Here is a 23,354-nt window from a genome sequence, read left to right as displayed (position 1 = left end):
AAGTTGGAAACAACAAAAAACTAGAATCAAACCACCCATAAGTTAATGTTTTTAGAAAACATTCTATCACATATTTTTGTATTGTTGTTTGTTTTGGTGTCTTCTATGAGCGTATTTCTCGTGCATATAGCTTATTGTACCTTCATAAGGAATTGCGCGTTCCAGCAGGCTACACTAAATTATTTATACTATCACTGTGTACAGTTGGGATTCTATGTACGTGAATGTGTAGCGTATGAAAATGTGTGCAGTAGGTTTAAATTTGGGATGAACATCACGTAAATTGCATTTATGTTTTCTACATTTCCCTTAACCATTATGTAAACTGCAGATGTTTTATACATTCATCTTAACCATTACGTAAATTGCAGACATGTTTTCTACATTTGCCTTAACCGTCACGTAAATTGCAGATATGTTTTATACATTTGCCTTAACCGTCACGTAAATTGCAGATATGTTTTCTACATTTGCCTTAACCGTCACGTAAATTGCAGATATGTTTTCTACATTTGCCTTAACCATTACGTAAATTTCAGATATGTTTTCTACATTTACCTTAACCGTTACGTAAATTGTAGATATGTTTTTTACATTCACCTGAACCATCACGTAAATTACAGATATGTTTTCTACATTCACCTTAACTGTTACATAAATTGCAGATATGTTTTCTCCATTCATGTTAACCGTTACGTAAATTGCAGATATGTTTTCTACATTCACCTTAACCGTTACATAAATTGCAGATATGTTTTCTACATTTTTCTTAACCATTACGTAAATTGCAGATATGTTTTTAAACTCACTGGGTTTTGGGCCTGGATTTGATCCATATTTAGACCAGGGAGGATCATTTTCAGTGTAGACCTTTTCCTCCCTATCAGAAGTTGGTGTTAATATATTTATACTTCTAGGTAATATCCTCGTTACCACGTTGCTTTACTGACGCTACATGTATTAAATACTGTCTATTGCCCGCAACTTTAAATTTAACCCTTTTTAGGCCACGTCCGTTTTATGAGAGTATATAAACAAGTATGTTTGCACTAAGCTTTCAGTACTGTGCTCACAATACAGTTCCACTTAACATCCATAAACCCACAATCCTATTTTTACACATAAAACCTTCTTCATGTAGGCTTAAGTTTGTGTTTAGGAATTATTTATTCTGGCACTGTTTGGTCTGTAAGTATTTTGTTAATGATGTTTAAGAAGGAGAGTTACTTTGGGTTTGGTTCATCATGTATTATGTAACTATCTAATTTCCTCAAAAATTTATATTAAAAAAATCTTATAATATTGAAGCGGGTTACTTAGGAGTCTGTCCGATAGTGTTGGAATGTATGGATAATTGTAACTAGTTTTGTTTTGTTGAGAGTGGGTCTCGGTGAGCTTTCCTTAATATATAATTTTGTATTTATCATAGTTTTACGTGTATTTCAAATACGTTGTTTCATGTTATACAGGCGTGTTCTATGACTTATCTTATGTATATTCTATAAACATTTAATATGGTTTCTAATGAAGATCCTTGGTTGTTGCCAGTGACACTCCTGAGGTAACTCACTTTTTCCTAGATTATTGTTTTAATGCTATTTATGTGTGGTATTTAGGTTAGTTTTAAGTTAAATGTGGTCCATAAGAATTTAGCTGATTTTACTACGTGTAAAAGAGTCCCGTCTTGACATAATACACTCTATCTGCATCGGTATTTTGGTCGTGATGTTGTTTGTCGCAGCATGGGAGGGGAGGATGCAATTTAGATTTCTTTCTCCTTCTTTACGGTTTCTATTTTAAACTGACAAATACTAGCAAATAGTTAAAGAAAACAGGTGTAAAAACACTTTATGCAAGCACTGTTTTTTCGTCCATCATCCGAGCCATGTTTATGGATATAATGGTGTTTATTATCACTTTACGTCATTTGGTTATGAAAAACAGCAAACAGTGGTCTGGTAAATCATTTCAATATATATATATTTATGAAGTGTACGTTTTACATAAAATACCCTATAAATACATATTGAACACTAATCCAGGTAATGTAATACGTTCTGGTAATGTGTGATTGTTAAATTTTATAAGAGGAAAGAAGTAAAAGTGTTCGAATTATACACGAAATTATTGGAGTGAAATGTTTCTTGGTTATTTCAAAAAGAAAGGTAATATCGTCTGTTTGTTTTTGTAAATTTTAGCATTTGTGGATAAAGTTTATAAATGTGGTTCTGACTCCTTCTATGGTACAGTTAATTGGGAAGACTGATTGCTAAACACTTGTTTTACTGTTTATTAGATATATGCGTTTTCATTTGGGTGCCGTTTTCTCAGTTTTCCGTGTTTGTTCTTGTTTATTTGTGTGTAAAACACAGCTGCTGTGTAGATATATGTTTGTGAGATCTGAATGGTTGAATGTGTTGGTTTTGATAATGGTGTGGGCAGTAGTGTGGCGCTTAGTTACTGTTTTTTATTCGTGGTTTTTTCGTTAATTTGTGCGTTTGTTTGAATGGGTTTTAGATCGTGTTGTGTGTTATATATTCTTTGTTTGATGTATTTTATATTTGGAATAACTTTGTAATTTATGTACCTTTGTTTGGAATTACAGCATAGGGGATTCTCGTGTTATTCTTTACATGCTGAGATATGATGGTCTTTAACATAGCTTACACAACGTGAGACAGATTTACGAGCTGTCGCGACGTATCCGTAATGCTGACACTTGTAATATTGCGTTACGACTAGAAGTGTTTTTGCTTCTTCCACTTGAACTATCTGAAACATTTGATATTATGTTCCGTATATCTTATGTGTGTGTGTGCTTTTAAGTAGGTTTATTTATTTTTGTGTTTTTTATATGATTAGTTCCACTGTTGTAAATTAAATATCTTTTTTCTTTAAGTTCGTTTCGAATGTGTTCAGTCTAAATACTTTAATGAATACCATTGATAAGAAAGGCTTTCTCGTTTGGTTTGGCTCCTGGCAAGTGAAGTGTGACGTCTCCTGGCATCTCGAAACCATTCTTTCAGCAACCTGTTTAGATTAGCCGTCTCAAAACTTGTGACTAAGACACCAACCGCTCTTATAGCAAGATGTTCGATTCACGCAGTTTTACGTTCGGTATGCATCTCCGAATTTAAATTGCTGATTGCGATTCTTTGTATGGTATTCTTTTTTCTTGTAATTTTTGTTTGTGTCTTGATTTCTGTGTTTTGTGATGATTTTCGTTTTGTCTTCTGTTACTAAAGTGAAGCCGCCTGTTTCTGTCTGAATAACTGTGGTCTCTTACTTCATCATCAGGATTCGATCCATGCTGAGGACCAGGAAAGATCAGGTTTAGCGTTGACCTCTTCCTCCTATCCTAAACTTTTATTTTGTTTGCACTCTTACTGAATCTTAGGTAATAACCCTTTCTATATTGTTGCATTACTCGCACTATGTTAAATTTTATCCATTGCCCACAGTTTTCAGTTAACACTCTTTTCGTGCAATGTCCAATTCATGGAGTGATATTAACTCGCATATTTTTACTAGCTTCACTTAGGTTTTGTCGCATTGTTAGTTTACTTTCACAATACAGCCCCGCCTAGCAATCATCTACACACACCACACAATCTTATTTTTAGATACAACTATGTTTGTGTCTAGGATTTGGATAACCTAACACTGTTTGGGTTGTAGGATTCTTATTTATGATGTTTAGAGAAAAGAGGTACTTAGGGCTTGGTTTCTCATGTATTGTGTAACTCTCTAGTTTTCTTATCACTTTATTTTGATTAATATTGAAGCGAGTTATCCACTGTTTCATAGTGTTGGAATGTTTGAATAGTGTGTGTAAATACTGAGTTTGTTGATCGGTAGTATTTGCAGATGGAAATTGTTAAGTTTTTATGAGAAAACTGATCTAATATAGCATAAAATAACTCCATTGTTTTCAACTTAAAGAGACATTTGAACTTGTGCAAGCTGACGATGATTCTGGCTCTGTACCTGGATTATCTGACGATGAATTTGAATGTGTTATTACTGAAACAGTTATGCGCATTAAGGGATAAATTGTTCAGTTCGGTTTCATATCAAAGGCTGGTGAGAATAACATTCAAGATCTATCTTTTTTTGTATTTCACAATTCACTCACCAATACGTTTTTCGTTTAACACTGGAACTCATCAGTTGGGATGAACGATGAGAGACAAGTTTCTCTAAAACTCTATATTTATATACAATATAGCACTCGAATAATTACGTGCCGAAATTGGCGAATCATTAGAAACCAATAGGCATAGATTTGTGATAAAAACCATGTAAAATGAAAATTTTCTCCATATTCCTGAAAAAGTAAAAAAGAAACTGCAGTTCATGTGATGGTTTTATCACAAACTTAGGCCATATTATTTCTAATACCTCGCAGCCTATACAGTAGACTATTCCCGTCTGGATACATGAACGTCTTAAGATTCTAACCATTGAATAAAAATACATCGAATTTATTTTATTTTTTTACATATAATATTGAGTAGAGTGGTAGTTTCCATTTATTCTTTAATAAATCACTATTTTTGGTACAATGGAGATCTTAATATGTCCAATCAGTGGAGATCCAATCAGTGCTGCAACTTTCAAATCTAGTGTGATTATTGTAATAGAATAAAACGCATTTATTCATAATAGCTTGGTTTATTGTTGGATGAAAAGTAAGGCTATTCTTTGTACGGCTCGCATTGTTCCTTCAGGTAATCATGTACGTACTTATAAAGAGGTACACACCCGTATACGCCCTGAATGGATAAAATGTCAGGTAGCAGGAACTTGTAACGTAGGATACATCATTACCGTGACTTTAAACAGTCAGTTTTCTCTATTCACGTTCTGCTTAACAAGCTTAAACTGCAAGGTATTTTCGTGTGTGAGGAAAAAAATTTCATGTTTTAAAAGGTTCCGTATTTGGTTCGAGAGCGAAAAATATCGAATTCCCATTAGGTTCCATTGCGGGTTTTCTTTTCATTTTTAACATGACTTACAAATACAATAAATGAAATTAAATCTGCATATCTAAATCAAGCTGCAATTCATGAGATTATACATAGGTAATGTAATTTAATCACCAAATACCAGTCTCATAACAGATGACATATATGTACTGGATATCTAATACGACCAATAAACAAAGAAATCACAGCTGATGTACCTCACTTGGACACTGGATAAGGAAATATCTACTCGTGTATCTAACTTAACTAGCAAGTAAAAAAACATATCTACTGTCCCGTCTAATTTGATCAGTGAATAAATATATACTAATGATCTTTCATTGGTGTGATTAATATAATCAGGAAAGAAAGAAATATGGTTTGTTTACCCTGAGAAATAATCCTCGATCTACAAAACCAGTTCGTTTAATTCAACCAGTTAATTAAGAAGTCAGAACAAGTAATTTAAGTAAAAACCAAGACTGTCAACAAGTTTGGCTTTTTTGAGTTGGTAAAGAATACGATTTTTAAATAATGTAAAAATTAACTGACAATTGTTTTAGAGCAAAGCTACATTAGGCTATGTGATGTGTCCACCGCGAAGAATCGAACCTCGAATTTTACAGTTTTAAGTCCATAAAGTTACCGCTGACCTACCAATGGGCGTAACTTACGTAACAAGTATATATTGTTGTATACCTTTTCAAGGCTTCTTCTATAAGGAATGGCTTAAATAAAAAACAAAACAATATTTGTAATATAATGTAACATTAACAATTGTAACTTAATCATTTTTTACAGTTTATCAGTTTTTATTTACAGTTTAAATATTTACACAGATGCATTGTTTGAAAAACAAAAGAGTCGATAAATACAGAATGCAATTAAAAAAGAAACTTGAAAGCGTTAGTAATAAAGAAACATATCCAACTGTTGAGCATTTTTATCTCCCTAATTCAGGTATTAAGAAAAGTTATTAAGTTACTTTTTAATTATTATAAATAGAAAAATAAAATAAAATTGTAACGGAAATTAGGGATCGTCGCTTATTCGTAGAATTGCCAAAACAAAATAAATGCTTCAATAAAAAGTACACAAACAAGTAAAATGATTCTAACTGGATAGATTTTAAAATGATTTTCAATTCCATATTTAGACTGCTTCATTTAAGCTATACGGTTCAAAATGACAACCAAAGCAGTGACTGAAAAACGGTTTAAAACCTATCTCACTAGTATCATTTTACTTGTTTGTGTACTTTTTACTGCAGCATTTATTTTGTTTTGATATTTCTCATAGCAATTGTAAGATTAATCAACGACCCCTACTTCCCTTAATTTTTTTCCTGTTTATTTATTCAGTGTGTACATGGCGATGGAACTGATACAACGTCTATAAGTTTTCGGTATAGCATTATTCCTGATAGACAGCTTTATACGTATAGGCCAAAATAAAGATTAAATTTTATAAATTTGTGGTTTTAATTTTTATTATATTCCTCTTTGTAGTGAGGTCCCTGCTTTATTTTAAAATTCATAATTTGTTAATGCTCTTGTTTATTTCCTTTTTATGTTACACCTGTATAAAGTATACACTTTATCTGGGGCCCGGCATGGCCAGGTGGTTAAGGCACACGACTCGTAATCCGAGGGTTGCGGGATCACATCCCCGTCACACCAAACATGCTCGCCCTTTCAGCCGTGAAGGCGTTATAATGTGACGGTCAATCCCACTATTCGTTGGTAAAAGAGTAGTCCAAGAGCTGGTGTTGGATGGTGATGACTAGTTGCCTTTCTTCTAGTCTTGCACTGTTAAATTAGGGACGACTAGCACAGATAGCTCTCGTGTAGCTTTGCGCGAAATTCAAAACGAAACAAACCCAAGAGTTGGCGACAAGTGGTAATGACTAGCTGCTTTCCCTGTAAAATCAACGACTCTTTCCACATGCAGAGCTTATTATGATCTGTTATTCTAATGGTTTTTCAATCCCACCGTTTGCTAGAGATAGTTCAACTACATTTACATATTGGTGGGAGAGCTGATTGATTTTTAACTAAATTTTTTTACTCTTATGTTGCATGTTTTGATCTCCTGGCATCAACAAAATCGAGCTAAAGTTAATTTCCTCCATTCTACAATTTGCTACGACCAACAGGAGGTGCAAACCTTTTAATCTCTGAAATTGTTGCGTTGGTACATTGCGAATGTTTCTTAATTACATTAGTTTTTATACAGTACAAACTATCCTTTTTTGTTTGTTTTTAGCTCCAGTAAGTTTGGTAATGCTATTTTTGTTCTGAGTAGAATTATGAATCAGCCATTGTGCTATCTCAAAGTAGTTTTGGTCTGTCTTGTTGACGCTCAAAATTTACTTCAGTGTCATTTCTTTCATGTTATATATATTTTTAAACTATACATTAAACTTTTCAAATGGCGAGTTGTTTTGGTATACATTGTCAATTGCAACAGTGTCTCATCATAGGGATTGTTTGGAAATGTGCAAAAATTCCAAAGAACATTCGAGAAAAACTACCTTTTAAAAGCCAAGCAGATTCTTAAAACAGTGCTTAAACGCTTTTTACCACGGGGTATTTTATCTATTTGAAGTGCTGAAATATGCAGAAAAACTCAAGGTCAAAATTTTACACGCATTCAAAAACTGCCAATTTGTTCATCTTATTATTATTTCTGTCCTTCCAGCCGACAATAAAAAAACGTTTGCAAGTATTAGAATCAAACCTTAGCAGTATTACTAAACTCACCATTATGCATTGTTTATGGTACTTTTTTCTCATGGACTAAACAAAATAATATTTATAATGTACGATGTTATCATTACCCCTTGAAGTTGTTTATTTTACATATAATACGTACATTTGTGGTTCCTTTTAAGAATCGTAAATACAGGGTGAAATAGGAATTACTAGTCAACAACAAATGAACATCAGATGTCATGTACATATTCAATGCTGTGTACACTATGCAATATAGAATCGATGTCTTTAGGGACGTAACCCTTACATCATGTATAGTACTGTGAAAAAAGGTTAGGACAAGAAAAGATTTTGTCATCCCTTCTATTTTAACGGAATAATTCTCTCATGCCATTAGAGAATATAAATTTCAACACTATGATAATGCTCCACTGATCTCTGTTAACACTTGAATGTGCTAGGATAAGAATACTTATTATTCTTTAGAATTCCCATATACCTTTACCAAGAGCATATTATAAAGGTTTTGCTTGAATGAACATACTGATGAAATATAGGATTGTTATTCTTACTGAATAACCGATGAACAATAAAAAAGTAAGTTTGTTCTAACACAAGATTGGAAATTAAAGGTAATTTTATTAAATGTTAAAAGTATGAAGGAGGTGAAAAAGCCCAGTAAATTCTAGCTGTGCAGAAGCCAGAAAGACATTGGGACAAAATGGTATTAAACTACAAGGAACACCTTGGAGCAAGAATCGTAAACCAAGACAGCGGTATCTTTATATGGAAGCTATCAGTCGTGAAAAATAAGGTAAGTTCTCATCCACATAAGTATAACATACTTTTTTTTTGTTTCAGAAACCGTGGATGATACACTCCTGTATATAAAAATTTCATTCTTTTATAGAAATTTTCTAGACACACCTCACGAGGCAGGAAGGCATACTGAAATTATAACAACATCAGTACCCAATATACGAACTACCGTCAGTTGTTTGTATCATGAATATTTCGGACATAAGACAAGTTTACGTGAAAAACTAAACAACACTAGATTCTTCTTTGGATGGCTGCTAAAATGGATTAGAATATCCAATAGGCTCCAACCAGTTCCATCGTTGTGTTTCATACATTAAAGCTTTCAGTGTAAAACTTCTGAATGAATAACCCACAAGAACAGACAATACATTAACGAGTAGGTAATGTTTTTTTATATACTTTCCTAAGCGGAGCACCGTTATTATGGCATATGTATTAGGAATTTTTTCAACTCTTAGGGTCTATTGCTGAAAACATTACATTAAAAAACAAGTAAAGAAAATGTGTTTATGAAACGCCTTTCGCTGTTTTTAACACTTCAACGCACATTAATTTAGTGTTAACAACACAATTTGGATTAATTATAGATCGAAGCTTATGTTGTTTTTTGTCATCAAAGTAAAAATGATTTAATATATCACTTTAACAACGGACATACAATGTTTTCAAACAACTTAAGAGTTACTTCACAGTTTCATGTTACATATTGAAGCAGGATTGAAATTATGCCTATTACAGTATCTAAAGACTTTCTTCATGTTTAATTGCTTTACATTCTGTAAATATGGATCTATAATGATAGATAATTAAAACCTACAAGTATTGGAATTTTACTTAAAATAAGCTAGTGTAATAATAATATCGAGTTCTTATTTCAGTTTATAGCGCGAAATTAACAGCTTTTCTTTTTACACTTAACTACTGTCTGTGGGCATGACATGGTCAGATTGTTGGACGTTCGACGCCCAATCTTAAGGTCAAAGATTCAAGTTTCAGTCCAACCAAACATGCTTGCCCTTTCAGTTTCAAGTTCTTCACTAACTTTCAACATTAGAAACACAAGTATTTACTATCATCTTCTCACTTACATCTCAATGGTTAAAAGCATGCATTTGTCACATCTGATGAGCCGGTAAAAGAATACCCAAAGGATTGGCGGAAGGTGGTGATGGTTCGCTGCCTTTCCTCTAATCTTTCACTGGTATATCAGGGACGGCTAGCACAATTAACCAAAACTCTTATGTCATTCAAACAATAAATATAAGAAATTTTTTTATTTTTAATTTGAACAAGTTTTATATATGCATTTTATTAAATCCTAAACGTAAATGTTTTGTAATATGGGATCCAGCCACCAAAGTTGATTACTCTAAAAGTGTGTATGTGTGTGTTTTGTTATAGCAAAGCCACATGTGGCTATCTGATGTGTTTACCGAGGATAATCAAATCCCCGATTTTAGCAATGTAAATATGAAGGCTTACAGTTGTTACATCAGGAGTACGTGACTGCAAGAACTTGTAAAATGTGCCATCTGGAAATGACAGATGGCAATTTTATGATTCTTACTATCATTCCTCACGCAGAATAAAAATAAACAATTTTCTATCAAGATGAGTTCTCATTAATCATGAAATCTTGTAAGTACAGGAGCTTCAGTAGAATCGACTGTGACAGAGTCAAGAGAGGTCGTTTGATGTCGCTACAAGTCGAGAAAGAAAAAATAGGATAAGGTTTTATTCTGATAAATGGCCTTTCATTTCAGTTGCTATATTAACCTAACCTGAAAGGAAAGGAAATAATCTTCAAGTATAAAACTCTGCTAATAACCATAACAGTATAGTATTGATGTCAGTACGTGGCATTCATTACAAGGTGTTTTTATTTATTGTGTTAGTAAGGGCGAGAAGTTACGATTTTTATCACCGATGGTACTTGTACGTTTCCCTCTCACACTATACTATACAATAAATAATTCTACACTGTTATGTGATGGTAATAAGCAGTCTCATTCCATTACTGAGCGTTGTTGTCCAGAGGTTTTATATGAGAGACGTTCACTAGCAGCCTTGGACAACAAAAATAATTGAAACTCTATACTGTTTATTGTCATCCATTTGTGGCAAAGGAAGCTAAGCAAGGCCTCTGTCGTTGAGTAATTTTGTCATAAGTACAGCCTGTAAAAATAAAAAGTACCTTGAACGATATGAAGTCCAGCTAAGACTAGAGGAAGATACGGCTGAAAAATTATTCTTGTCCAATAAAGCAGGGTAGAAAACAAAAAACGTCGCTCGCCTGAAAAACAACGTTTTTACTAAGTACGGTGTATTTAATAATGAAATTTACAGTGTAAAGAAGTAAAAACAGCAGTTCAGAATTTAAAAAATCATTTACATAAAATCGATTCTATCCACTTTACCTAACACAGTAAGGCTATTGTCCTGTTACAAAGCTACACGTTAGGCCATCTACGCTTTGTCCACAGCTAGGAATCGGACCCTTGGTTTTAAATCGCTATCCTTACCGTTGACCTATTGGAACAGCAGCATGTCAGTTTAGTTGTTCTTTTTATCTACATAGAATTATTTCCAATAAATTTACAAATAGCGTCTGCATTGTTTTAAACGATATTGTTGGGTTGCAGTCAAGAATATATATTTAACATGAATTTCCAAGGAAGCCCGATTAAGACAAATTACTTTTATATTTTTAAGTAACTGCTATAACTAACATCTGGTATAATGTTTATATAATAGTAAATAATTATAACCTCGAAATCAGCCCTTATACTTAACAACATTGTGTAGTGTATTAAAATAGTAGTTTTGAATAATTTGTTTGTTTACTTTTAGTTAAGCGCAAAGTTTCACAATAAGCTATCTGAGTTCTGCCAATCACAAGTATCGAAACCCGATTTATAGCGTTATAAGTACACAGACATATCAGGGACTTAAAGAATATGGTGAGCACTCAGAATATTGAAGTACTCATGAGTATCAAGTCTTGGCCTTTTTTTTAGTATTATCATACTCGATATTTTAACAACGAGGGTCACTACAGATGTCGCAACACTGGACTGCCACTTTAACAGAATTCCCATCTAAGTTCCGTTTTAGCTACACCTCGTTGTATTAACAGCTTTGCGTGGCATAGAACTCTAACAGATGTTAAAAAGCGTTTCATTCAAGCGAAGCCCATTCATGAAAAATTATGACCCATAATTGCTTTACAGATGTTGGCAACTATTTACAATAGCCAATGGTATGTTGGTATATTGCAGACAATGTATAACTGCAGTTTGTGTTCTACTATTTCTGAGGCTGTGTTCTTGTTTTTGTCTGAGATGAACAGTTGGTGAACTAACTGACTTTTGACTGTCAATTAATAATTTTCGTAATGTGCATAAAATGACACAATTTAAAATAATTGAATCCGACCACGTTTAGAGGAATTCATCAAATTGGACCTAGTCATTTCCCTCGGTCAGTCACTAGCTGTTCATGGATACGTGTTCTCATATGATTGTCATTTTTAATACGCTATAAAACCACCTGTAAAAAATAAACGACATTCGATAAATGACACCCAACACTGGTGGACTCTTGATTTGTTTGTTTCATATTTTTTTACACAAAGCCATCCCTAATTTTGAAATGACAGACTGCAAGAAAGACAGCTACTCAATAGCAACCACTGCGCCGCAAACTCTTGGTTCATTTTTGACTGGCTAAATAGTGAGATTTGACTGTTCTTGTCTTAACTCATTCACGCCTCAAAATGCGGAGGATGTGGCGTCCGAAGCCAAGTCCAGGCACGCTAACCTCTGTGCCACACCCGTTGTTCATATTGACTGTCTCACAGAATAACATGATAAAATTACACCTGCGTATTTCTACAAATATGTGAGGTGCTTCCTGACAAATTGGTAAATAGCTTGCATGGCAGTGACTCTCTACAGCAAGGTGAATAATGTACAACGGCTAACTGAATAAGTAATCATTACCTTTTAGAACGTTAAATGACGAGAAGGGTAAATACTGTCCTAGAAAGCAATATAAATATCTGAAAATCTTTCTCGTGACTTTCGTGAATAACTGATGAACAATAAAAAGTCAGTATTCTAACACAAAATTGGAAATTAAAGATAATTTTGTTAAATTTCCAAAGTCTGAATGATGTGAAAAAACCCACTAAATTCTAACTGTGCAGAAACTAGAAAAACATAGGAACAAAGTGCTGTTAAGCTACAAGGAACACCTTAGGGCAAGGATCGTAAACCAACACAGCAGTATCTTTGCATGGAAACTATCGGTCGTGAACGGGGGATTCAGCAGACAGCCTGATGTGGCTTTGCTGAAAGAAAAACACACACAAACACTCACTCGGTCGTAGAAAATAAGAGAAATTCCCATCCGAATGAGTATAACGTACTTTTTTTTTTGTTTCAGAGACCGTGGATGATACATATCTGTATATAAAAATTTCGTTCTTGGACAGAAATTCTCTGCTCCTTTGTGGCTCAGCGATATCTCTGCGAACTTACAACGCTAAAAACCGGGTTTCGATATCCGTGGTGGACAGAGCACAGACAGCCCATTGTGTAGCTTTGTGCTTAATACAAAACAACAACAACAGAAATTCTCTCGACACGCCGTATGAGGCAGGAGCGGCATATTGAAATTATAACAACATCAGTACCCAAATGTCTCCCGCGGTATGTCTCCGGATTTACAACGCTAAAATTAGGGGTTCGATTTCCCTCGGTGGACTGAGCAGATAGCCCGATGTGGCTTTGCTATAAGAAAAACACACAAACACACTCAGTACCCAATATACGAACTACTGTATCATGAATATTTCAAACATAATCCAGAACACAAGATTGCTTGAAAAACTAAACAACACTAGATTCTTTGGATGACTGCTTAAATGGATTAGAATGTCCAGTAGACTCCAACCAATTCCATCGTTATGTTTCATGTATCAAAGCTTTCGGTGTAAAACTTCTGAAAGGATAATCCACAAGAACATAAGTACATTATCGAGTAGGTAATGTTTTTTTTTATATATATATATACGTTTCTAAGCGGAGCAACGTTATCATATGTATTTGGAATTTTTCAACTTTTTAGTTCTGTTGCTTAAAAAAACTGAGATCGATGTGATGTGCAAACAGTACACAAAGATGTTATCACTTGACACCCATCCAATCAAAGATGTTACCACTTGACACCCATCCAATCAAAGATGTTACCACTTGACACCCATCCAATCAAAGATGTTACCACTTGACACCCATCCAATCAAAGATGTTACCACTTGACACCCATCCAATCTTTCAACGTTTACATTAAAACATTTACTCCCTTTTAGGAATTTACCAGAAAAAAAAATGACACGCAAATGATTTCCATTACACAATGCTATCGGTTTAACAAACTAACTGACAAAATATGTTACTTGTTACACAATATTATAAATTCAGATATAGTTGTCAGGATTGAAAATAATTAGAAAAATTATGATTGAAATAAGCATTTTAAATTAAATAACTGTATTTTCCTTTGGTTGGAAACAGTTTTGCATTAACTCACTTCAACGAAAATTGTGGTCAATATTATATTTTATATTGAGGATGAAAGAACACAACCTCACTATATAACATACAGAACTTGGCAAAAGTGTTATGACAAGAAGATATTTTGTCATTTTTTCCCTTTTATAGGGTTCATTCGTCCATGCAATTAGAAAATGTAACTTTCAACACAATGATAATGTTTCACACATTTCCTGTTGATAATTGAATGAGCCAGAGTGAGAATATCCATCATTATTTAGAATTCTCATACAATCGTACCAAGGTTCTGAAATAAATGACATGGTGCCTATGCAGTGTGTTTACTATATAGAAAGAAGCTAGCAAGGGGCTAGCATATGGTATTGTTATATGCTATAAGAAATACATTTAATAGCTCTCCACAAATAAACCTTTATAAAAACAGTGTTTATCATTCTATATTACGTTTTGTTGTCATGCCACAGCCCAAAACGTAAGTAAATTGCGAGTAGAGCTAAGAGTTCGCGTAAAAACGTTTGGTCTCTCCAACAAATTGCTGAAGACTTGAAATGCTCTCAAAACACTGTAGAGTTCTCACTTCTACGGTATTAAGAAGACTCAACGACAATGGGATATTTGATCGTGTAGCAATTTAAAAATTTTTACTTCAATCTCCAAACATTGTTAAGAGTTTGAAATTTGCTAAAAAGTAGAGAAACTGGACCGTTGATGATTAGAAAAGGGTGTTGTAGACGAATGAATCCAAGTTTTAAATATTTGGTTCGAAATGTGTGTAGCATCTACTGTAAAGCATGGGAGAGAAAATTTGGTGGTTTGGGAACGTTTCTCTTTCGAAACGACAGGAAATATGTACAAACTAAATGGAATAATGAACTAGCACAAGTACCACCAGATATTGATCCGTCATGGTGTACACAGTGGTCTACGTATTATTGGTAATTAAAGGATTCTACTATCAAGATGATAATTACCCTAAACACTCTTCTGACCTGTACAGAAATTACTTAGCTGGGAAAGAAGCTGCTGGAGTAATTAAATGATGCAATGGCCCCGATCTGAACCCAACTGAGCAGATCTGGAATTTGATGGATTAAAACTTCAACAAATCAAAAGTTACTTTCAAAGAAGCTTTTTAGAGTGTATTAGAAACATTTGGTGTAAAATACCAAAGGACAATTTAAATATGTTGCAACAAAGTCTGAAAGACTGTCTGCAGTTATTAAATCAAAAAGGGGGCACAAGAAATATTAACGGTTTGCTGAACTCAAGCACTTTTACTGAGTTTCTATTGTGCTAAATATGAATATTAATAACATTTTGATGTTTATTCTTCCATTGTTCTTAGAAAGTAGCCTGAAATCTAATTTTTGACTTTGTCCTAACACATTTTACACGCTGCAGTTTGAAGTGAATCATTAGAAAAAAATACACATTATATTAAATTTTATTACACCCATTCATAAAATAATTAGACAAAAAATAGCATCAAACTGAATTTAGAGCATCGTATCTTCAGTCGCTGCGATTGCCGATCGAATTACAGCTCACACTGACCGACTGTGAATTTTATAAATACTGCAGAAAGATTACCATCGTTGAAGCTGACTATAAGGAGTAGGAGATAGCTATTTTCAGCAAAAGTAAAGCAGAAATTTGGTATTTATATATTTTATACAGAAACTAAATAGTTTGAAATGAACTGTGAACCAACGACAGCCCACCATAGTTTAGGGTCATCACAGTGGAAGAAGTTCATAGAAGTATAACGACCCAAACCCAGAGAAGAAGGAGAGTGGGGTATATTAATATAATTAATTTATAATTGTTTATTAAAATGTTTTCGATTTTGTACAGGGTGCAAAATGTTCCTCTTAAGAGTAAACCTGGCTAGCTGCACCAGTCTTACTGTGGCCAGGGGAGACAATGAAGAGAAAGAGGGGAATACAAAAACTATAAAAATATATTAAAATACTTATTTCTAAACACATGATGTTGTGTTATGGCACATCTTCTTATATTTGCGTTATATATATACAAATTATTTATGGCTATCTATATAAAAGACTTTATAAATTAAAAAAAATACAAAACTTACCTCATTATATCCCTGTAACAGGATATTTTTACCTCTAAATAAAAAGAGATAATGGTAAGTGTGGGTCCTACTTTCACAGTCACCTCCAAAACTTAGGATACATTATATAATCCCATGTTGTAGCTTATACCCTAGGATCCTTTTTTTTAAAATATGCAGCGTATTTTATTTCAGGTTAATGTGTTTTGGTTTATAGCTTGAAAATTTTATGGTTATAATATAATTAATCAGAGGTTGGGATCTGCTGTTTGTAAAGCAGTCCTTTCTCATGATTTTGTTTATTCATTTAACTTTATATATAAACTTATATATAAAATATAGATAGATAGACATAAATGTAAGTCAATATGCATGTCATTCTAGGGATTTGTTGTTTAATAGGTGTGAATAAATATTCGCTAGAATTCTTTTAGGTAAAATATTATAATCTGTTGAAATAATTTTTCTTATTATGAAATGAAATACAATAACGCTTTTTATGGTATGAAGAATTATTAGGCTTAATCAGTGTTACAGAGTGGTACGTGTATTGCATTTGAAGGTACTTGTTAAAACGGGGTTTCGGCCTTTACACGTATAAGAAGAAACGTTTCGACTATTTATAGACACATGGTATGAAACCATACACCTCTTAAAGTTTTTCGACTGTTTCAACTCAAGACTATAAATTAGAAATTCTCTCACTTTACGTTTTAGGATATAAACCCGACAGGTTTAAAATCTCTTTGTTCTTTTTACTTTAAAATATTTTATATGTAAACTTCTTCATTACCTCAGGATATAAATCTGTCAGCTCCAAAATTTCATTGTCCGTTTTACTTTAAAATGCAAACTTTTTCATTACCGTTAGTCTCAAAATATAAATCTGCCAGCCCTAAAATCTCTTTATCCTTTTTATATTAAAATATATACTTCTTCATTACCGTTAGTCTCAGGATAAAAACCCGTCAGTCCTAAAATCTCATTATCCTATTTGCATTAAAATATTTTATAAGTAAACTCCTTCTTTACCTTGGGATGTGGAATATAAAGCTTTGGTAGTTTTACATCAGTTGTTAACTGTACGAAAAAATTCCCTCTAACCTTTAACTGGACGCTGTAATATTCTTACTGCTCAAAGACTATCGTCCGTTTCACCTCAACACTGTACGTAAAAACTACATCAATTTTTATGGGAAAAAATTACTTTTATATTTGGTGAAACTATATCATAATTCTACGTTCTGCATTTTATCATTCAATTCTATTTAATTTGAGAAAGTTTTAATTTTGTTTTATGTTAAAAATAACCAACTATTTGTAATCACAATAAAGGTTAGTAACAGTAAACAAACCCAAATTGGTCAAAGCCGCGAGACCGTTCAGATCTTATGTGAAAGATAAGAAGTGAGAGAAATTTGAAAATAAAAGTGAAATGAATTAAAACTCCTACACGTTTTAACATAAACGTGAAATTTGGAAATTACATTGCCATTATTATTCTGTAAATGTAATTTTATATTAAAAAAAGATTAAATAATTGTTAGTTTGTTATTAAACACAAAGCAGCACAATGACTGATATGTTCATCGTGGATATCGAAACTCGGATATCAGCATTGTAAGCTCTGATACTTACCGGTGATGTACCGAGAGAAAGATGTTTACAGCCCGCTGAGGTACCGGGAGAAAGATATTTACAACCTAGTTCATTACACTATTCACATCTCATATGTGCAGGCATTTTCAGTTAGAAAGTTCCCCCCGCTAGTACAGCGGTATGTCTCCGGATTTACAACGCTAAAATTAGGGGTTCGATTCCCCGCGGTGGGCTGAGCAGATAGCCCTTTGTGGCTTTGCTATAAGAAAAAAAACACACACACAGTTAGAAAGTAAAACGTTTTAATAGATATGCGTCGTAATAAGAGGGTCTGAGGTTAAGTTGCTATAAAAATATCGATAAAAATGAACAATGAATGTTTTATTGAAATTTGCTCTGCCTCGCAAACTTTAAAGCTCAGTATAGACATACAGCAATGAAAAGTTTTTTTTGAAAACATTTAAAGATGTATTGGAAAATCGCAGTGAATAAAGCTTTTAGTACAGTATCCATGTGTGTGTGTGTGTGTTTTATATATAGAGATATCGATAGATATATCATTTCAGGTTTTCATTTACCAAGTCGTTCTCACAGAAAAGATGTGTCATATTATCTGGTGTCCATCCAAAACAAGCTACATACTAGCCACATCAAATACTGCAACACAACCGGAATAAAGAGAAACCCAAACCTGAAACTTGCTCACTTGTTCCAATTACAAGATCTTCCTTTTTAAGGTGTGGCCTGGCATGGCTAGGTGGTAAGGAATGCTTGCGTCGCAATAGGACGATCACGGATTCGTATATCTGCTCCACCATACATACTTGTCCTTTCAGCCGTGGGGGCTTTATAATGTTACGGTCAACCACATTATTTGTTGGTAACAGAGTAACCCAAGAGTTGACAATGAGTGGTGATGTCTAGCTGTCTTCTCTGTAGTCTTCTACTGCTAAACAAGGAATGGCCAGCGTATATAGCCCTGGAAATAAAAAAAAAACCAACAACAACAGGCAACAAAACTTTAAGGTACAAATGCTTAAAAGCGCCTGAAAATGCTCACAACATGGCTTACTAAAACGAAAGGCTTGTATTTTACATTGAAAACAACCAAAAAAGCACCGAAATCCCAAGCTCAAATAGTCTCCATCTGTTTCTGACAGGTGATTTTCAGAACATGTTAGCAAGTATCATACACGAACACCTGTCAGTGGTGTTTTCTTGGTTATTCCTTTTTACTGCGCGTTACTACGTGATGTTTTTTCATCATCTCAGTCTGCCCAAAGGTTTGAGGCATACTACCAACCTTACAAATAAATATTATCACATTTTTAGCCTACTATAACAAATCTGTGTATAAGATAGATCCGCGTGGTGTATGTTTTAAATTTTTTATTTTTCTTATTTTTCTAAGTACATCCAGGTTTTAGAAATTCAATCAACATTTCAATCTTTCGGAGTACCTGCACAAACCTCTTAACTCAATTATTTAGGTTTGACGTAGGTTAAAAGACACTTCAAACAGCGTTTTGTGCTTTGAACTCTTGACAGTAGATAAATAAATCTTATTTTGTTCTTCGCTCGTCAGAACTTGCATCACTAACACTCTAGTGTTGTAAGGAAAAAAAAAAGGTTAAAACCTTTAATTTTGTAAGAAGATATAGTTATTTGATTAGTGGACAAAAATTTAACATTTAATACGGTGTCAAAGTTTTATGTTATTAGATATTAAAACCTGAACTTCTAAAGTAATCAGAATAGAATAATACGTTTTCATATTTTCATGCAATAAATACAAGTTATCTCAATCTTGTAACCAAATAAGGTTAGGAAGTTTTGTTTTACAGTTGATACTGTTATTATGTAGTGTTTTTGTATTGCATTCTTCCAAATTTAAACAATGGTCTAACAGGTAATGACGAGATATTTATATCTCAAAGAAGTGTATTACTAGACATAAAACTCTTTCTAATGATGGGCGTTTTATGTTATGATCATGTTATAATCACATTTTTAGCCAAACGCTCAAACTTTATTAATAAAACGAGTTCTAATATTTTCATTGCGTTTTAACCTTTGGACCGAACGTGACCTAGATCATGTGCCCGGATTGCGTTACCGCAAAATCTCGTCCCGCACTTTGGGATCATGAATGCTATATTATACTAACCATAAATGCTACTACCATTTAGTCAGGTAAGATTAGCTCAAGAGTTGATGACTAATGCTATTAACTAGCTGCCTTCCATGCAATGTACCATCAGTCTTGTATAGCTCTACAGGAAAATTCTAAAAGAAACAAACAACCTTTAAGCGGCAAAGAGTTCGATATCACATAGTGTATTAACAATGTTTTGGTCATTGAAACAGAACAATATTAGTGTAACAGTTTCTGATGTTGTTACCAGAGCCTTTACACGTCGTGTACAAATAAAGAACATTTACAAATCAGAATTATATTAAGAACCACAGGCTGTGTTAAATCTTTTTTTTTTTCTTCTGGACTCACATCCTCTTTTCAAGCTGAGGAGCTAAGTGACAAACCTTTTATTTCTTCAGACAAATCTTTATCCAACATTATTTCTAATCCATTTAACGGTACATATGTTTTCGTATCGTCAATCTTAATTCACTATGTCAAACTTTCCTTCTCACCTACCCTTGTTTGTTTGTTCTTCAGTCATGCTTCTGTTCAAATGAAGTTTTTGTCCTTGCTTAGTGTCATCCTAAAGTAGCCTAGACCCTCTATATTCTGACTCACCAGATGGTGAAACGTTGGATTGCTTAGCTTCGTGTACTTTCATAAACTTTGCCAATGCCCCAATATTATTTTATCGGCATTATCTGCCAGAACTTGAACACGCTAGTTCTTGCCTATTTTTACTAAGTTGGTTTATTTGTTTCTGTAGCTGTATTTGACATCATTCAATAGGTGGCGTTCCATTTGATGTCTAGATTATTTTCCTATATTTTTAGGGTTTTTGTTTGTTTATTATTGTTACTTTTCCAATGTTTGCCAACTCTTCCGGATTATTTAAGCCTCAATTTCTGAATACATTACAAGGATGGAAATTACCGAATTAAAATTAATTCAATTAAGTTATAAATAGCTGTAATCTTCTATTAAAGGAAACAACACTTATAATTAAGTGAAATGTTAATTGCCTTAAATGATATGTTAAAACATAGATTTATGAGTCAGACAAGACAACACCATATATTAACTGGTGAATTAAGCGTCTGGAAAACTTTTAAACCGCTCTAATGAATAAAGAGCTATTTCGTGAACAGTTGTATGATAGGAAATTAAACTATAATTTTCTTATACGAAATGACCAAGCACATTTCGTGTAGTTTTAAGATTACTTTAGTTCGCGTTCAAGTGAGGGTTAAATATCATTTGAATGTAATTCCAAATACCACGAAGATGTCATTTATTATGTGATTTTTATTTTACTTGTTCTATGAAACTGTGCAACTTGTTTCACATATTTTACAAACAGTATTTGTCCTGGAATAATAGGCGATATATTTGGTGCGTCTGTAGATGAGGATAGTTAACTGATTTGATGTTCTGGTAATCTTGGTTATTGTTCCCATGACAATGCTACCAGATAAATGCACGTTAAAGACTATCAGGGCTCTTAAAATCATGAACAACAGACAAGTCCAAAGACGTACAAGTGGTAGTTCAGATTGCTAGTCGAACACCCTAACAATCAGGCAATACCAGACAATTAGTTAGCTACTTGTTTGTATTCTTTTTCTTTCTCTATACTTGTTTGTAGTTTTTCGTTTTCATATCTGTTTGCTTGCTTTACTTCATTTTTTTGTCTATATCTTTATCTCTCCCTGTATACCGTTTGTCTGTATTTCATTATCTATGTTCATATCTTTTTTCTTTTAACCTTATTAATCTGTCTGTCTTTGCTTATTATCTAGTATATTTATGTTTATGTATCTTTGTTTTACTTGTTATTTCATGCATTTATGTTTATGTATCTTTGTTTTACTTGTTATTTCATGTATTGATGTTTATGTATCTTCGTTTTACTTGTTATTTAATGTATTTATGTTTATGTATCTTCGTTTTACTTGTTATTTCATGTATTGATGTTTATGTATCTTTGTTTTACTTGTTATTTCATGTATTGATGTTTATGCATCTTCGTTTTACTTGTTATTTAATGTATTTATCTTTATGTATCTTTGTTTACTTGTTATTTAATGTATTTATCTTTATGTATCTTTGCTTTATTGTTATTTAATGCATTTATTTTTATGTATCTTTGTTTTACTTGTTATTTCATGTATTTATCTTTATGTATCTTTGTTTTACTTGTTATTTAATGTATTTATGTTTATGTATCTTTGCTTTACTTGTTATTTAATGTGTTTATATATCTTTGATTTCTTTTTCATGTGACATATTTGTCAATTAATCAATGTATCAAAACTTGTAATAGATGAAAAGTAATAATAACATAAACTATACATCATCTCATTTACGCCATTGTATGAAATGATACCGCATTCTTAGGGTTTTTAATCTTTCGAAAGACTTGCATTTTTAAACGAAGTGGCCCTTCTGAGCCCACTTGATAAATTCTATCCTTCAGATTAGCAATTATCAGCAAAATAAATTTCTTAATATATTTATTTTTTAATGAAAATACATAACTGTAATTAATGTGACAATTATTTTTTCTAGTGACAAGTTTTTTCAAATTTATTTAAATATAGATAATAGGAATACCAACTCAAAAATAACGAAACGTTTTTATTCAAAAGTCCTTCCAAATCACCACACTAATTTATTTTCATTTTGTGCTTAGCTTGTGCTTATAATAAAGTAACTTAAAAATGCCAACATTTATTTTCATTAGAATAAAATATTCAATAATTATATAAACATGGGAAAATAGAACGTGCATGTTGGAATAGTTTCAATATTATAAAATGCTCAATTACTTCTCATTAGCTCTTCCTATCTCATTTTTATTTGTTGAATTAACTCAACCAGACTATTTATTAGATGCTTGATGGCTTGCACGTTTCAAAATGGCTGGTTCTATTAACAGATTTCAATAATAAAAGTTACTGTAAAAACTTACTTGTAGTTTTATCAGTATCTTAAAAACTCGAATTCATGTTTCTTTCTAGCCCTCGGTAGTTCAGCAGTAATTCTGTGTACTTAAAACGCTACAAATCGGGTTTCGATACCCGTGGTGGGCACAGCCAGATAGCCCATTATTTGGCTTCATGCCTGATATAAATGAACAAAGAACTTCATGCTAAAATAATACAGTAGATGTGCTGTTTATAGTTTAGACCTGTTTGCTCTATATTCGGTTATGTAGTAATTCGAAGACTTGAATTAAAATTCAGGAGGTCATGTCTAGATCAAAGATAATATGTTTTTTTGCTACTTAATAGCCTCCCAAGTCGAATTTATGGCGCTAAAATTAGAGGTTTGATTCTCCTCGGTGGTCTCAGTTGATAGCCCGATATGGCTTTGCTATAAGAAAAACGCTCACACAAATACACGCTATATAGTATTGTCTTTTATTTGTGTATTCTCAAGACGACTGGTATGGGTATAAGC

General features: G+C 33.0%; 1 protein-coding gene and 1 long non-coding RNA gene across 4 annotated transcripts in view; both read left to right on the top strand.

The window, feature by feature from the left end:
* The window catches only part of LOC143236993 (small conductance calcium-activated potassium channel protein 1-like), a 301,110-nt gene that overhangs the window by 72,472 nt on the left and 205,284 nt on the right, over window positions 1-23,354 (top strand). The window lies entirely within an intron of this gene.
* LOC143239939 (uncharacterized) lies at window positions 2,984-5,328 on the top strand. The gene is made up of 3 exons (XR_013021448.1): window positions 2,984-3,117; window positions 3,246-3,397; window positions 3,943-5,328. It is a non-coding gene; the product is annotated as an uncharacterized LOC143239939 (long non-coding RNA).

Source organism: Tachypleus tridentatus, chromosome 13, assembly GCF_004210375.1.
Source record: "Tachypleus tridentatus isolate NWPU-2018 chromosome 13, ASM421037v1, whole genome shotgun sequence".
In the NCBI taxonomy this organism is placed as follows: Eukaryota; Metazoa; Arthropoda; class Merostomata; order Xiphosura; family Limulidae; genus Tachypleus; species Tachypleus tridentatus.
Note: the sequence above shows the minus strand (reverse complement) of the source record. Positions and strands in the feature narration are given on the sequence as shown.